The sequence below is a fragment of the Geotrypetes seraphini genome, chromosome 2 (assembly GCF_902459505.1).
Source record: "Geotrypetes seraphini chromosome 2, aGeoSer1.1, whole genome shotgun sequence".
In the NCBI taxonomy this organism is placed as follows: domain Eukaryota; kingdom Metazoa; phylum Chordata; class Amphibia; order Gymnophiona; family Dermophiidae; genus Geotrypetes; species Geotrypetes seraphini.
In genome coordinates, this window is record NC_047085.1 from 398,727,173 (window position 1) to 398,737,892 (window position 10,720).

The 10,720-nt window shown below is 40.0% G+C and overlaps 1 protein-coding gene across 1 annotated transcript in view; it reads left to right on the forward strand.

Annotated features, from left to right (window-relative positions):
- SP8 (Sp8 transcription factor) overlaps positions 1-4,895 on the forward strand; it is a 56,899-nt gene extending 52,004 nt beyond the window's left edge. The window contains exon 3 of the transcript XR_004538109.1: positions 4,848-4,895. The gene's annotated coding sequence lies outside the window, so the exon portion shown is untranslated. The remainder of the gene's footprint in view (positions 1-4,847) is intronic.
- Positions 4,896-10,720: the final 5,825 nt, after the last annotated feature.

Below are 10,720 nucleotides of genomic sequence, written 5' to 3' on the forward strand. Positions count from 1 at the left end.
CATAGAATGGAATGTGAGGACACTCTACCATGCTAGAAACTACAATCTATTACATCACATTACATTAGTGTCTTCTATTCCACCAATACCTTTCGGTTCTAGGCAGATTACAAAAGAATTGGTCAGGGCATACCCAGTGAAATTACAAGACAGATAATTAGAAGAAGCAGTAAAGTAAAGAGCGAGAATCACGATATGTATATGATAGGGTGGGGTTGTCCAGATTGGAACTCCAACTGCAGTAGAGAGACCAAGTTCCTGGATGCTGTAGGCAATTGCTTCCTGGAACAACTTGTCATGGAAAATACAAGAGGAAATGCAATTCTAGACTTAATTCTAAATGGACTACGAGGACTAGCACAAGGTATAGAAGTAGAAGGGATGCTGGGAAACAGTGATCATAACATGATCCACTTCAACTTAGACACAGGAACATAAAATTGATCTAGAACGACACCATGGCACTGAACTTCCAAAAAGGGAACCACGAAGGGATGAGAGTCATGGTGAGGAAGAAGATTAGGAGGAGGATAAGCACTGTAAATATGCTAGAGCAAGAATGGTCCCTTTTTAAAGACACAGTCACAGAGGCACAAAATTTATATATACCGCATATCAACAAGGGTTCCAAGAGGAAGAAGAACAAGGAACCGGCGTGGCTCACTGTAGCGGTGAAGGAAGAGATCAGAGACAAGAAGACTTCGTTTAAGGAATGGAAAAGGACAAAAACAGAAGAAAACTGGAAAAAGCACAAACAACATCAAAGCAAGTGCCATAAGGTGGTAAGAGGGGTCAAAAGAGACTAAGAAGAAAAAATAGCCAAGGAGACCAAAAACTTTAAGCCATTCTTTTGATATATTAAGGGGAAACGACCCACAAGGAAGTGGTGGGGCCGTTAAATAACCCGGGAATAAAGGGAGTACTAAAGAAGGATAAAGCCATCGTTGACAAACTGAACACATTTTTTGCATCTGTATTTATCGAAGAGGATATATCCAATATACCAGAAGTGACAGGCTATACACAGGAAATGAAGACAAGAAACTGACAGAGATGACGGTCAGTCTAGAAGAAGTATGCAGATTGATAGGCTTAAAAACGATAAATCCCCGGGATCGGACAGCATCCATCTGAGGTTAATCAAGGAACTGAAAGGGGTTATAGCTGAACTGCTTCAACTAATAGCCAATCTGTCGATCAAATCAGGAAAGATTCCGGAAGACTGGAAAGTGGCAAATGTTACGCTAATCTTCAACAAAGTTTCGAAGGGAGATCCAGGAAACTATAGACCAGTGAGTCTTACTGCGGTAACGGGAAAGATGGTAGAGGTGCTGATAAAGGACCGCATCATCGGACACAAACTGATGAGGACCAGCCAGCACGGCTTCAGCAAAGGAAGATCTTGCTTGACAAACTTACTGCACTTCTTCGAAGGAGTAAATGGGCAGATAGATAAGGGCGACCTGGTCAACATCATATATCTTGATTTTCAGAAGGTGTTCGACAAGGTTCCACATGAATGCCTACTTCGACAAATTGCAAGCCATGGAATCGAGGGTGATATACTCACGTGGATTAAAAACTGGTTGGTGGATAGGAAACAGACAGTGGGGTGAATGGACAATACTCAGACTGGAAAAGCTTCATGAGTGGAATGCCGCAGGGATCGATGCTTGGGCCTGTGCTCTTCAACATATTTATAAATGACCTAGAAACTGGCACGAATGAAGTGATTAAATTTGAAGACGATACAAATTTATTCAGGGTAGTAAGGACACAGTAGGATTGCGAAGACCTACAAAGAGACATATATACGCTCAAGGAATGGGCCGTGAAATGGCAAATATGGTTCAACGTGGATAAGTGCAAGGTGATACATGTCGGTAACAAAAATCATATGAGCGAATGCAGGATGTCCAGAGCTATACTCGGAGAGATCCCCCAGGAAAGAGACTTGGGAGTACTTGTAGACAAGTCAATGAAACTGTCCAAGCAATGTGCAGCGGCAGTGAAAAGGGCAAACAGAATGCTAGGAATGATTAAGAAGGGGATCACAAACTGATCTGAAAAGGTTATGATGCCGTTATACCAGGCCATGGTACACCCCCACCTGGAATACTGCGTCCAACATTAGTTGCCGTACATGAAAAAGGACATAGTACTACTTGAAAGGGTCCAGAGAAGAGCGACAAAAATGGTTAAGGGACTGGGGGAGTTGCCGTACAATGAGAGGCTACAGAAACTGGGCCTCTTCTCCCTTGAGAAGAGAAGACTGAGAGGGGACGTGATTGAAACATTCAAGATATTGAAGGGAATTGACTTAGTAGAGAAACAGAGACTGTTCATCCTCTCCAAGGTGAAGAGAACGAGAGGGCACTCGCTACAGTTAAAAGGGAAAAGATTCCGTACAAACATAAGGAAGTTCTTCTTCACCCAGAGAGTGGTAGAACTCTGGAACGCTCTTCCGGAGGCTGTTACAGGTGAAAGCACCCTTCAGGGATTCAAGACAAGGTTGGATAAGTTCCTACTGGAACAGAACATATGCAAGTAAGACTAGACTCAAATAGGGTGCTGGTTTTTGACTTAAGAGCCGCCAGGTGAGTGGACTGCAGGGTATGATGGATCACTGGTCTTACCCAGCAGCGGCAATTTTTATGCTCTTAAAGTTGGAGAAACTACTAACTGAAGTTTTTCTCATGAATTTGTATGTGCTTGTATGTGGTATATTGTATTATATGCCCCTATGATAAATTATATATTGGTCATACCAAAAGAAGCATCAAAATTAAGTTAGTGGAACATTTAAGTAATATTAGTTGTGGCCACATGTCGGCTCCTCTGGTCTCCCATTGGATAGATAAAGGTCATGAGAGTGAGGATTTATGTTATGCTGTACTGCTACATTTGCCCACATATAGGGGGGACGTCACACAGATTTTAATGGAGAAAGAACATTGGTTCATTTTTAATTGGCAAACATTAAGCCCTAGAGGGCTTAATAATGAAATCGATTGGTTCCAGATGTAGATTGCAATCCCCCTTAGATAGGACTATAAGTCGCTGACTAGCCATGAGTTAGAGGGAGGAGTTTAAGCATGTGATATCTGACATCTTAAATTATAGATTGTGGATCCGGGTTGATAACATTAACCCGGATCCACAATCTATAATGGTAACAATTGACGTATGCTCTTTATATACAATAATTCCACATAATGAGGCAGTCGATGTCATTAAAGAAACTTTAGACAAAAGAGTATGCCCTAAAGTACCTACGGAATTTCTTGTTCAATTAGCTAACACGGTTCTCACTGAGAGTTTCTTTATGTTTGAGGATTCCCTATTTCAACAAAAAACAGGTATAGCCATGGGGATCACTATGGCCCCCTCAGTGGCCAATTTATTTATGGATAAGTTTGAACGTTTATGGATATATCCTTCCAAATTTTTTGACAAGATTAAAATATGGATAAGATATATAGACGATATATTCATAATCTGGAATGGAGGTGAAGAAGATCTGGTGCAATTTCTAGGATTTATCAATTCATGTCACCCGAAAGTGAAATTCACGTACACATATAGTGATAAGGTGATTTCTTTTCTAGATGTCCAGATCACAATAAAAGACGGTAATTTTTACACTGAAGTATATTTTAAACCTACAGACTGTAATTCTGCCCTCCTTTTTTCAAGCGCTCATCCTCCTGCATTAAAGAAAAGTCTACCATATTCTCAATTCTTGAGAATTAGGAGAATTTGTTCCTCTACAGTAGAATTTAAACAGCAAGCAAAGATATTGAAGAAAAGATTTTTACAACGTGGTTATCCCCTAAAAACTGTTAATACAGCATACAAAAGGGCGTTGTTTAACCATCGGGAACACCTGCTGCTTCCAAAAACCCATAAATCTTTGCAAACTGAGGAACGAGTGATGACCTGTGTTTTAACTTATTCAAATAACTGTTATCAGACTGTACGTTCTCTTAGAAAACACTGGAATATCCTTAAAATTTCAGGAGTGTTTCAAGATTTTCATCTACGAATAGCGTACTGTAGAAAGCGGAACCTTAAAGAAATCCTTTGTCCCTCTATTTTGTCTGCTAAATCTGACTATACCGAAAAGGTTTCTCAAGGGCATACCAGCTGTGGAGGGTGCCAAATGTGCACTATTATGATGAGTACAGATACATTTATTAATCCTAAAGATAATAAAATCTATCAACTAAGACATACCTCCAACTGTAAAACACAAGGGGTAGTTTACATTCTACAATGCCCCTGCAATCTACTTTATGTAGGGCAAACTTCTAGGAAATTCAGTACTCGCCTGGTAGAACATAAGAGTAACATTAAAAATCAAAAAATAGGAGCCCCTTTAGCTCGGCACTGTTGTGAAAAAAATCATGAGTTTTTTTCACTTAAAGCAATCATTATAGAGGTTGTTACCCAAGTAATAGAGGGGGCGATTTCAAACGCTATCTAGCCCAGCACGAACAACCGCTGGATAAATCGTCTAGGTACAGTAGACCCTGAGGGCCTCAATGTTAATTTAGAGTGGCAACATTTCTATTAAAAGTTTAAATTGTTGCTTTTTTCTGCTAGCGAGTTATTTTATGTAGCCTTTTCCTCTGAACTGGTATATGTGCTGTCACTTTAATGCGTGAACACGTGTTACCATGGTAACGCGTGACGTATTACGATGTCGGAAGTGTATAAAATGGACGTCGGTGCCATTTTGCCAATGTTTGAGAAATTTGGCAGTTATAAAGCATTCAGTAAGTACCTCTTTGTGTTTTGTCAAAATCAAGTTTTGATATGGTATTAATTACTTTATTTTGTTGTAGATATCTTTTGGCTATTGGCCCTGACGCAGTGGACCAACAACGGTGTCCACGAAACGCTGGCCGCGTCGGCTTAGCCATTAAATAGGCTAAATAAAGAATCAGACGTGAAAGCCATAAAGAAAAACTGCTTGAGATAAGTAACTCAGCTGCCTATTAAATAAATAATACACTTTGTATATGGTTCAATCTTAAACTTTATACGATTGAATTTTAGTATAGTATTTAAGTTTCACTTGTAAAAGTTTTGGACTTTTAATCACAATATTTAAGCTTAAGAAAAGTATCAAAAAATCAAATTTAAGTTATTTGGTCTATGACTGGAGTATGGAGCTGTAAGAATACGCTGACTGTCTAGTCCATGATAGGACTTTGCGTATGCTCCGAATCTGAGGCCCGGTTTCCTGAATAGGATTATGATACCTACACAGTGTATTTTTCATATTAAGTGGTAATTACTTTGTATATGAGTATGCAGTTGAAGCAGGCCATTCAGAAAGGGTTCCCTGACTGGCGCAACTTTAAAAATCAGTACAGCTTGCCGGGTCTATGTTTCCAGACAGATTTCCAAGGGTATCAGGCTGCTAAGTGGTATAAATTAATATCTGAATATTGGTGAAAAAACCTAAAACAAGCTCAAGAGACATTTGGAGTATAGAAACAAAGTAGCATATTTCTGCTACGCAATGGCCACGGATTTGGACTTGGAGAATAAGATATACACCATCAGTATCTATGAGACAAATTTGGTTCTTTTTGTTATATAGAATATTTTGGACCCCCAGTTCATATACAAAAGTTGGATAATTTAAAATCTAATAGATGCTGGCACTGTCAACTTAGACCATCTGCTATTTTATTGTCCATTAATACTTAATTTTTGGAAGTCAATTTGGGCCAAAATTAATATGGTATTAGGTGTCTCTATTCCATTGTCTTATGATGTGGTTTTATTTAGGACATTGTTGAAACTTAATAGGCCAATTGACAAACATAAAACAGACTTTTTCTTATGACTGGGGTGGCCATGCAATTAATAACTAGAAATTGGAAAAATTGGGATAGGTTGAATTTTTCTTTTTGATGGGAAACATTGTGTTTATACTATAGATTTGAAAGGATGATAGCGGAACAATCTGGAAATAGTAAAAGTTTCAGAGAGATTTGGAGTCCATTGGAGGTATTTGTCAAGCAATAGAAAGATTAAATCCTTAGTTCATGGACTTATTAGATTTTTACACACATCCAGGTAGGGAGGAAAAGGGAGGGTGAGGGGAGGGGGTAATTTGTTTCAAATGTTTGCAAGAATTTAAGTGTTGTTATTTGTTATTATTGTGTGTATAGTTGTTACACTTTTTATAAGTTTTGAAAATCAATAAAGATTTATAAAAAGAAAAATTGAGCTTTATGTAATCAGTGGCTTTTTTTTAATCCATTTTCTGATCAAGCACAATCAAATTCATGGGAAAAATTTCACATTGCACAATTTTTCCAACTTTAGGTTTTTCTGGACAACCCTCAAGTGTGAAATTACAGGAAGAAAAGGAAGTAGTGAGGAAGCATATACAGTATTCTGTAAGCAGCAGCAACTAGAATAGAAGAAGCAAGGAAGCCAAGGAAACAGTGGCTGAGCAGAGAATCATTGAGGTTGGTCGAGAAAAGGAGTGAATTAAAGAGGCGAGTTGGAGCTGAACCAATATTGACAGGGAAGTATAAGGAGTTACACAAAGCCATCAAAAGTGCAAGATCAGATAAGAGGAAGATTGAACAGTAGTGTGATGCAATAGAAAAGAAGCTGTAAGACATGAGAAGCATTCAATCTGATTATGAATATGAAAGAATTCAATTAAGTCACGAGATCCATCCAGACAAATCAGGAAAAGTTCTCACAGACGATGATCAGATACATAGAAGAGCTCAGTACACATATGAACACTTATGGCAGCAGCATTTTGGAGGAGCTGAAGAAAAGAGACAGCAGACCAAAGAGAATTAATAGCTTCCCCATATAGATGGTGGCGTTCTTTTAATTTAAGTATGCAAAAGGAGCTTAAATTTAGTCAACTTATTATAGAAGGAGGGAAATACTAAATAAATGTAAGGGGGGGGAGACATGGGAGTTGCAGTAATTTACAGTATATTGTAATTTACGCATGCCCGTACCACTTTTAGGTGACTGCAGTTACACCAGGATATCCTAAATGTTTGCATGGCTTGTTCTTCCATTGTTTGTTAATTGTTCTAGGTAAGTGGGAGATGAGTGAGTGCAAGCTTGATATGGTCTCTCTTTAACAGACCAGTTAAGAAACACTATAGTTACATTTAGTTTTAAAAAAACTAAACAGTTCAAAGGGCCTGTATCTAATAATGAAAAAAGCGATTGTATCTTTCCAGCTTTATCTGCTAGCCTGCTATATTATATTATATTCTTGCTCAGGTAAATCCCCTCATTTTTTTTAGTTCCTTCCATGATAATTCATACAATTCATTATCTACCCAAACTTGGTCCAGGAGAGAATAAAATGTTCCTACTATTATTATATTATATTCTGCTGGCTTTATCTGCTAGCCTGAGGAAACATGACAGCAAGTGATCTTCAAGATCCAATATGGTATAGTCAAACAGCAGCCCAAACAACCCCCCCCCCCCCCATTTAACAATTTATTTATCACAACATGTACCATATTTTTCGCACTAGAAGATGTATCTGACCATAAGACACACCCTAGATTTAGAGGAGGAAAACAAGAAAAAAACCATTCTGAACCAAACTGTGTACTTATACAGATTCTGAACCCAGCCCCCCTCACTCCCTGCCAGGCTCTGCACCCAACCCCACACACCTTGGCAGGCTCTGCACCCTGTTTTCCCTCCCTGCCAGACTCTGTACCCCCTCTGGTGGTCTAGTGGTAGGCAGTCCCAGCCCTTAGGCAGTATCCCCCCCAGTAGTGTATTGGCAGGAGTGAACTTTCCGAGCTCCTGCCCCTCCCTCGCTGGATGGCTGCCTCCTAATTATTTCGGGGCCAATGGCGCACAAGGCAGGAGCAAACTTTTTGTGCTCCAGCCTGGGCCTGCACCACTCCCCGAATAATTTGGCTGCCGTCAGTTCTTGCGGGACTTGCGAGAACTGACAGCAGCCATTCAGGGAGCGGCACGGGGACTGGAGTTGGATTTGATTTTCATTTTGCTGTGTCCAAAATTAAACAAAATGAAAAAAATCTGCAAACACTAGGAATTTAAAACAAATGAAAATAAACCAAATTATTTTTGCTTACACACCCCTAGTGTAAATTTACCAATCATTGTGTACTTGCCATGTAACCTTTGCAAAATGCCCTCCCACCACAACCACATCTGTGCAGATGAAAATTATGAATCAAAGTTTAAAAAAAATAAAAATACAAAAACTGCAATGTTTCTGCTAAGCAATGAAGTTCTTCAAGGAAAAACCTAAGATCTGCCACTAGATGTCAGCATAATCATTAAGAATAAATGCTCTTAATGCATACAATGTAGTATTCACAATAAGTGGAAAAAGAGGCGTCAATATCCATTATTAAGCAATGGACTAGATTTCCTTTTTGGTTAGCCACAGCTGAAAATATTGAAGTGTACCAGTCAGGAGAATTAAAGAACACTTTTGTTATGTACTTATTTTAGCTTACATTAGTTTAAAAAATTTATGTATTATTAAAGTTAATTGATTTTTTTCCACGTTGTGATAGCTTTTCAGCCTTCACTCTTCCTCACTCCCCCACCCCAGCAAAGTCATTAGCTTTAAAGAGTCTCAAGAGTGGGAACAATAAAAGGACATGGAGCATACTGGTGTGGAAGCAGTCACTTGGGTGTATGTAGTTCCCCAAAGAAACAGAGGGGTTGATTCATAAGGATTTTTACTGGGCATGAGACACTCCTGCCCAATTAAACTCTACTGAGCTAGCTGGCTACTAATATTCAGTGACACTTAACTGGATAATGTCATTGAATATTTATTTATTCAATTTTCTCTACTGTTCTCCCCAGGGAGCTCAGAATGATTTACATGAATTTATTCAGGCACTCATGCATTTTTCTCTGTCTGTCCTGGTGGGCTCACAATCTATCTAATGTACTTGGGGCAATGGGGGATTGAGTAATTTGCTCAGGGTCACAAGGAGCAGTGTGGTTTGAACCCACAACCTCAGGGTTCTGATGCTGTAGATTTAACCACTGTGCCACACACTCCCCCATATCTCTATTAGCCTGCCATTCCAGAGCTGGTTAAGTCAGAGGTGGTCTTAAGAGGTGGTAGATATCCCACATTAATTCCACATAAACCAATTAGCACAGTTATTTTAATTTGCCGCAGCACACTAATGTGCCCTGGAAGATTCCAGGTGTATCCCGAGATGCCGGCGAGGAGGAGAGGCGTTGGCACTGGCTGACTGCTAACAGGATGTGCCTCTCCTCCTTGCCAATGCTTTTGCTCCTTCTCAATGCCTTTGTTCCTTCTCCTCACCTCTCCTTCTGCAGCATCCCCCACTGGTGATAACAGGAGGCTCAAGGCTGCGACTGGAAGACATCTGCGCATGCAAGTGATGTCATCGCATCGACATCCACGCATTTCCAGGTGCCCTCCAGCCACAGCCCTGAGATTACTGTGCCAGCAGCTTGAAATGTTTGTGGCACACTGTACTAGCTGGTTAATTCTCCCACGCTCATTCCCTGCCCATGACATATTACTTCCAAAAAGTACAGTAGACTCTCAGTTAACCGGCATCCATGAGGATTGATAGATGTCAGTTAAATGTAGTTTCTGGTTGCTTGAGAGTTACTGTTAAAAATAGGCCTAACTAATACTATACCCCATAGTATGCCATACCATAAACTGTTCCAGACAAACTTCCAGACATGTGGTTGGCAAAGCGTGAGCATTCTCAGGTGTGGTGTGCCAAGTTTACACTTAAAATTCTGCCAGAAATTGATTTTATTTTCATTTTTATTATGTCTTAGATTTTTTTTTCTGGTTGCTTGAGAGTTCTGGTTAATTGAGTTCTGGTTAACAGAGAGTCAACTGTATTTTGAAAAATCTGCCAATTTGCCAGTGTTCCCTCTAAGCTGTGCACACATGCAAGTCAGAAAGGGAGTGCACACATCTAGCAACTGCATACACAAAAGCTATGTTGGCTTTATTCTGAACACAGGATATATAGCATACACATCGAGTAGAGGCTGGAAGCATGCACAAAAGATACTTTTCAGAGAATGCATATAAGGTGGTTACTCCTTTTAGGTTACACAATATGTTTCCTTCAGTTTCTGATTGCTGCTAGTGATGTGGGAAGGGGTAGATGGGGACTTTCATATATGATTGTCTTGTAAACCTTTGCAAGATTTTTGGAAGGGAGTGTGTAGAGATTTATCTGCAGTGCTGTGTGTGGAGGCTTCCCCCCAGGAGTGTTTGTTGGTTAGGACTAATGCTTGGGATGCTGGTGACAACAATGGATTAAACGTCTGAGTCTACCTGCAGCATGATATGTTATTGAAACATATTGGAAATAAAGATTATTCTGGACCCTCTTTGCAGGATTGGAAATTATGAGTGAGGGAGTGAGAGAGCACCTTACAGCTCAACAGAAGGGACTCTCTCTCATGTCCCAACATGCCACTCTTCATCCTTCCCTCCCTCTATTCTGTGTCCCAAGTTTGTGCCTCCCTCTCGCGGCTGTTTACCTGTTCTGGCTGTCTTCCTTCTCCCAGCTGCAATTCTCTTCACAAAACCTCAATGGTGGTTTCAACAGGTGACCCAAGGGTGACCTGGATCAGTCGCGGGGAGCGTGTAGGAGCCACTGTTCGTGGCTTTGTGAAGAGAAGTGCGGCTGGAAAGAGGGAGCTG